We start from the raw sequence: 7397 nt of genomic DNA on the forward strand, positions 1-7397 counted from the left end.
TGTAAGCGCTTTTCAAAGGGTCCCTTGTCAACAGCAACATTTAACATGTATGACGGGACATGACGCCTGTTAGGCGATATTACAATTTTTCGGACAAAGACAACGCTGTTAACGGTCATGTACTCATTTTACACCTGAGTACGGTGAGTAAAAAGCCTTTTCCAAGGACTCAACTATGCGCCGAGCGCGAGGTTCGAACCCAGGACCTTCCGATCCGAAAGCGAGTGTCATACCACTAGACCACATAGCTGCACAAACGAGTAAACAAAACTAAAACTAACTAAACAATTGGATACATGACCCACAATAAATTCTTTGAATTTTCACTCATTTACTGATCAAAGGATTGAAGTAGGTCCAAGACACAGTGACTTTAGATGTTAGATTATATTATAGACAGGCTTTGAATAATACAATGAGACACGTCCATTCCTCTTTGAGGCATTGCCTTCTATGTTGTGAACGAAAAAAGGGCTTTAATATCTTTGAAAGCTTTACGTGAATTATTAATATAGATGAGTCCTGTCTTCGTCCGTCTCGTTAAGATAATAGTAACATGGCTGAGATGTCTGCATCTCCATGAGACATCTCTATGGATCGGAGAATATACAATGGATATAGTTGAACCCACTTTTCTCTTTGTTATTGTTTATTGTTAGACCTCCAGTTGGGAGTCGGAGAGCCTTCAGAGCCATTGGGTCCAGGGAGTCGGAGTTCCATCAGAGCCATCAGGCCATGGGAGTCGGAGTTCCTTCAGAGCCATCTGGCCCACGGAGTCGGAGTTCCTTCAGAGCCATTGGACCCAGGGAGTCGGAGTTCCTTCAAAGCCATCAGGCCCTGTGAGTCGGAGTTCCTTCAGAGCCATTGGACCCAGGGAGTCAGAGTTCTTTCAGAGCCATCAGGCCCTGGGAGTCGGAGTTCCTTCAAAGCCACCAGGCCCAAGGAGTCGGAGTTCCTTCAGAGCCATTGGACCCAGGTTGTCGGAGTTCCTTCAGAGCCATTGGACCCAGGTTGTCGGAGTTCCTTCAGAGCTATTGGACCCAGGTTGTCGGAGTTCCTTCAGAGCCATTGGACCCAGGTTGTCGGAGTTCCTTCAAAGCCATCAGGCCCTGGGAGTCGGAGTTCCTTCAGAGCCATTGGACCCAGGGAAGCAGAGTTCTTTCAGAGCCATCAGATCCTGGGAGTCGGAGTTCCTTCAAAGCTACCAGGCCCAGGGAGTCGGAGTTCCTTCAGAGCCATTGGACCCAGGTTGTTGGAGTTCCTTCACAGCCATTGGACCCAGGTTGTCGGAGTTCCTTCAGAGCCATTGGACCCAGGTTGTCGTAGTTCCTTCAGAGCCATTGGACCCAGGTTGTCGGAGTTCCTTCAGAGCCATTGGACCCAGGGAGTCAGAGTTCTTTCAGAGCCAATAGGCACAGGGAGTCGGAGTTCCTTCAGAGCCAAGAGTCCCCATGGAGACGGATTTTCTTCAGAGCAAATAGGCCCAAGGAGTCGGATTTTATCTCACTTTCTCAGGCCTACAACGGACAATAACAATTGCTTGTCACAACGAAAGGACTTTATATTCTATTGCAAAGTACTTTCCGCCAGATCTAACAGACCCAACTACCCGATCATTACTGGGTGGACAGGGACTGGGGGGGGGAGAGGAGGAATTTAGTAATATTTCTATCTCGATATCATCCGGGATCGATCTTCATCTCTTTGTATTTGAAGCGAGTGCTCTAATAACTGAGCTATTGATACTCCTTATCTTGGAGATGAAAAATTAATCATATGTTACAGTGAATGACATAATCAGTCGGATGTTGAGATATTGTCAAGTTTAGTTAGTTAGGTCAATTTTTATCAAAAATGTGCTCTAGTCATAAACGATTAAATCAACCCTTTGTGTACATCTTCGGGAAATATCAAAGCTTAAGTTCACTACTAAATAGTTTTTACAGCTTGTCAAGTCGAAAAAGTATGAAATTTGAGAAAAGTTGCTGGACACCTTTCCCATACATCTGACCATAACTTCATGAAAATCCACCCGATTTACGTCAAATATAGATTAAAATGCTCTGTAGAGCAAATTCTTTCAGAAAATGCAAACAATGCAAATCCAAAATGTTCACCTTCCGACTGGTTATGTCATGCACTGACACATATTTGAAGTAATGAGAAATTGTTAGATTATAATCTTTTGCATTTAATGAAACTGCGTTAATTCTCTTCAATAAAGAGAGTGAATGCTTCCTAAATTTCACATTTTTGATTTGCCCACTATCAAATTTCAGAACCATGGTTATTTAGATTTTTCTCCACACCGATGCAAGAAAACTAATGTCAACGTCTTAGAGAATTGTCTTCACAAGGAATTTGTTCACCCGGATATTGAATTTGATGAGTAAAGCATTAAAAAAAATTATTACTGTGTCCTGAAATAAATATGTACCTTACCACACTTTTGATCCTCTTTAGATCTTATTATGTATTGTATTGAATCCAAAATTTCACGATTTGACTAGTTTGGATTTTGGCATTTAGATCAACCAGACATAATACCGTATTGAAACGATTATCGTTTCTAGCAGAGGAAATATACTGCGCCTTGAGGTATCCCGATTTAATTTCCATTATCACTTGAATCATACTCGTGATTTTTTTGTTGTTGTTGTTGTTTGTTTATAAATTTGAATGTAAAAGTGAAATGTTAACACGCTCTGGCCTCAAGTCGTGTGAGGTGGTGTCAAGCTGACATCACTGTGCAGTCACGTCTGATGGTTTTGGCTATCAAAAACACGTGGAAACTCTTTCATGATTAAAATACGTGTTCGTCATTAATCATTGTGAGTGTGACTATTACAGATGGCAATTAATTCGTCACGGATGATATACTATTCAGAGATACGGCTGTCTCATCGATGTCAATAATCCACGAGGAAACGTTTAAATTGAATTTAAAGGGGTCGTTTGTATTTTAATATCAGTTAAATGTTATATCGACCCGTTTCAATCCGTAATGTGTATTGTCTTGTAATGAAGTATATTATTGTGTTGCTTTGTGGTCCAGTGTTTTGACGCTCGTCCTATTACCAGTTCTCTGGTTCTAGTCAAGATTAATGTGGCTGGAAGCTGGCGGTCTATAAATAAACAATGACAAGGATATGAGTGGGTCAACCATTGAGCTTTGAGCTTTTTTTATATAGCGCAATATCCACTAAAATGTGCTCAAAGTGCTTTACTGGTCTCTGGTCAACAGCAACATATACCATATAGGACGGGACGTGCCGCCTGTTAGGCGATATTACAATTTTTCGGACAAAGACAACGCTGTTAAGGGCCAGGTACTCATTTTACACCTGAGTACGGTGAGAGAATATGAGTAAAAAGCCTTTTCCAAGGACTCAACTATGAGCCGAGCGCGAGGCTTGAACCCAGGATCTTCCGATCCGAAAGCGAGTGTCATACCACTAGACCACATAGCCGACCATGTAATTTTATATTCTCAAAATCATAGACAGGTCATAAGAATTGAAGTGTGTAGGAAAGTAGAAAACGGTAGGGGCTGCCTGAAGCCGGCGATCGTGAAAATACTCACGAAAGAGTGAAAATGGAGAGGTTCCCATACGAAGCTTCTCCATTTTCACTCTTTCGTGAGTAGGAAATCAACCAGAAGACAATACAGAATAAACGATTCGCGGCGGCGATGGGGGCTCGAACCCGTAACCTTACCGGTACGACAACTCCGTGGCTCTACTGGGTGAGCTATCCACCATTCCACAAAAAAGTGGTTTCAAACTCGATGTCTATCTTGAGCCGCTCTCCCCGACTTCTTGAGGTCATCGGTTCAAAACACACACACACACACACACACACACACACACACACACATACACAAAAGGTCGCGAAGTTTGTAAGCCACCATTTAAGCTAAACAGCCAATATTCTCAACACACACATTATGTAACATAGACACGATTGAGACATTGAGTATGCTCCGGTATTTGGGGTGAATTTAAATTCAGAAAAGTGAGTGGAGCAGGCACTTATGTTGATAATAACGAAAAATGAAGTGAGGAAGAAAGTGCTAGAAGACAATAGAGAATAAAAAAGGCTTCGCGAAGCGCCCACTTCAACAATTATCTTGACGAGAAGATTAAAGACACAAAACATCTATATCAGACGTGTCTACTACTACAAACAATTCGTAGAGTTACGACATTTTTGCTGTTGAAATGTCAATGAACAATGACGTCATTAGTTTTTGTACTGCAATTAGTTACTATCTTTTATCATAGAGTTAAGTCCGTTGGTTGTTGACATTGTCTCTCTTCTGATTAAAACGTTATGGACTTGCAAGATGTCCTTTGCCATTATTTCTTATTGAATTCTACAGGTTATGGGCCCAGACAGGCTTAACCATTTTCGATTTTGAACATTGAAATTGGAAAGTAATGTAAGTTTCTCTGTTCGGTGTACTAGTGCTAATCAGCTAATACAATCAACAACAAAAGGTTGTGGTAGGGATAGAGAGATATAACGGCTACGTAGAAAAATGGCATCAGGAGGAGTATTGCACGTCCCTCTGTTGAAGGGGCATTTAAATTACAGTTGCTGGAAGATGCAAATGAAAATGTACCTGATTCACCAAGACTTATTCGAGTGCGTGACGGGGGAGTGCAGAGACACGAAGAAAACACAGAAGGCGCTGGCTACCATCGTGTTGGGCGTCGATCCGGGTTTGCTGTATCTGATCGGGACAGAGCCAAAATCAGCCAAAGAGGTCTGGCAAACACTCGAAAGACAATTTCAAAAGGATAGTTGGCTAAACAAGTTGTCACTAAAGAAGCGACTTTATAACATGAGGTTAACAAATAATGACGTGAACGGCCATATAAAAGAAATGACTGAAACATTTCAATCGTTATCGCTTCTGGGATGTAAAGTCGACGATGAAGAAAAAGTATGTTTACTTTTATCCAGCCTTCCGAAGCAATATGACATACTGGTAACAGCTTTTGGTGCTGCGGATAAGGCACCCTCTTTCGAACAAGTTACAGAAAGACTGCTAGCAGATGTAACTCGGTGTTCCATTGATAGAATGGTCCATCAGCCTGAAGAGGTTATGAAAGTGAAGAGCGCTGGCAGAGGAGTAAAAACAGCTTTAAAAGGAAAGTGTTATCACTGTCATAAAGACGGACATTATAAGAACTCTTGCCCTTTGTTAAGACAACACAAAAAGAAGATTTCGTCGAATTCAAAGCCATCATCTTTACTTGTGGAAGAACAATGTTTATCCGGCAAACTCTGTGAAACACTAGATAATAAGTGGATCTTGGACTCAGGAGCAACTTCGCACATGTGTAATGACATAACGATTTTTCATGAATTCCAAAGAACTAACAATTTGGTTGTTACTTTAGGAGATGGACACAAAATTAATTCAGTTGGAATTGGTAAAGTTTATCTGGATTTAGAGGGTGAAAAGTGCATCTTAAATGATGTGATTTGTGTACCTGAACTTGCTCATAATTTGATAAGTGTAGCCAAGATCCTGAAACATGGGGGAAGTGTAATTTTCTCCCAAGCTTCAGGAAAAATCATGAATGAAAAAAGAACTCTTGCTTATGCAAATTATGATCAAGAAGACAATCAGTTTATTGTAAAATATATGCCTAGTAAAATCAGGCCAAACACCGACTATAATTCTGTTTTGAGTGTTGAGAGTAAACATGAATATGTTTCTCTTGATGATGGTGGTCAGAGTGCGTCAAAGGAAGACTTGTGGCATTGCAGATTTGGTCATCTTGGAGTTGATAATTTGTGTAAACTGTCACAAAAGAAGATGGTATCAAAGTTTGATTTTGATCACAAGAAGAAAATAACATTTTGTGAATTTTGTACCAAGGGAAAGCAACACAGGTCTCCCTTTCCTACTCACTCTGAAAACCAATGTCTCAATGATGTGCTGGGATTGATTCACAGTGATGTGTGCGGCCCTTTACCAAACTCATTGGGAAACAATAGATATTTTGTAACATTCATTGATGACTGCACAAGACATTGCTGGGTTTATGCTATACAAACTAAAGACCAAGTCTTGAGTGTGTTCAAAGAGTTCAAAACCATGGTTGAAAAAGTTACTGGGAAATCAATCAAAATCTTGCGGTCAGATAATGGCGGGGAATATAAGTCTAATGAATTTAAAGCGTTCTTGTTAGAATGTGGAATTAGACATGAGTACACCGTTCCTAAAACTCCTGAACAGAACGGAGTTGCTGAAAGATTAAACAGAGTTTTGATTGAGAAGGTCAGAACCATGTTGGTTCAATCCAGGTTACCCCAAAGGTTCTGGGCTGAGGCGTTAAATACAGCTGTGCATGTTCACAACTTGAGTCCTTCAAGAGTGATAGGTGATAAGACTCCCAGGGAGCTTTTTACAGGCAAAAAGCCAAATGTTTCATATCTGAAAAGTTTTGGGTGCACTGCCTACATGCATATCCCAAAGGATGAAAGAAAGAAGTTAGATCCAAAATCTAGAAAGTGCATTTTTATGGGGTACGGTCCAACATCAAAAGGCTATAGGCTTTATGATACTGAGAAGAGAAGAATTATTCTAAGTAGAGATGTTATTTTCACAGAATGGAGATTTGAAGGTCTGCCAAGTAAGGGAGATGCAGCTCAGGAAAATGAATTTCAGTGTCCAATTCTTGATCTAAATTTAGAGTCTGAGACTGAAAATGATCATGAAACAAGAAACCTAGAGGGTAATGTTCATGAAACTGAAGCACAAATAAGAAGGAGTACAAGAGCTACAAAACCAGTTGAGAGATATGGAGAATGGATGTACACTAGTAATAGTAGCAGCAGCAGCTATGATGCTGAGCCTACAACTCTATCTGAAGCACTGCAAAGGCATGATGGTAAGCTTTGGAAAGAGGCAGCTGATAATGAGTACAATTCCCTTCTTAAAAACGGTGTATGGAAACTTGCTAAGCTTCCAGAGGGAAGAAAGGTCATAGGTTGTAGATGGGTTTTTAAAAGGAAACTGAACCCTGATGGCACTGTTCAAAGATATAAGGCTAGACTTGTGGCACAAGGTTATAGTCAAGTGTATGGAGAAGATTATGATGACGTTTATGCTCCAGTTGCAAGGTTTGAGTCAGTCAGGGCAGTCATATCTCAAGCTGTCAAGGAGAAAATGAATATTCATCAAATGGATGTTACTGCTGCAATCTTAAATGGTGAACTTGAAGAAGATATATATATGAAACAACCTGAGGGTTATACTGAACTTGGAAAGGGAGAGGATCTTGTTTGTTGTTTAAAGAAAAGTCTTTATGGACTCAAACAATCTCCAAAGTGCTGGAATGAAAAACTAGACACATGTTTAAAGAAAATGGGATTTCAGA

The sequence above is a fragment of the Berghia stephanieae genome, chromosome 6 (genome assembly GCF_034508935.2).
Source record: "Berghia stephanieae isolate SIO BIC M18660-M18661 chromosome 6, UCSD_Bste_1.3, whole genome shotgun sequence".
In the NCBI taxonomy this organism is placed as follows: Eukaryota; Metazoa; Mollusca; class Gastropoda; order Nudibranchia; family Aeolidiidae; genus Berghia; species Berghia stephanieae.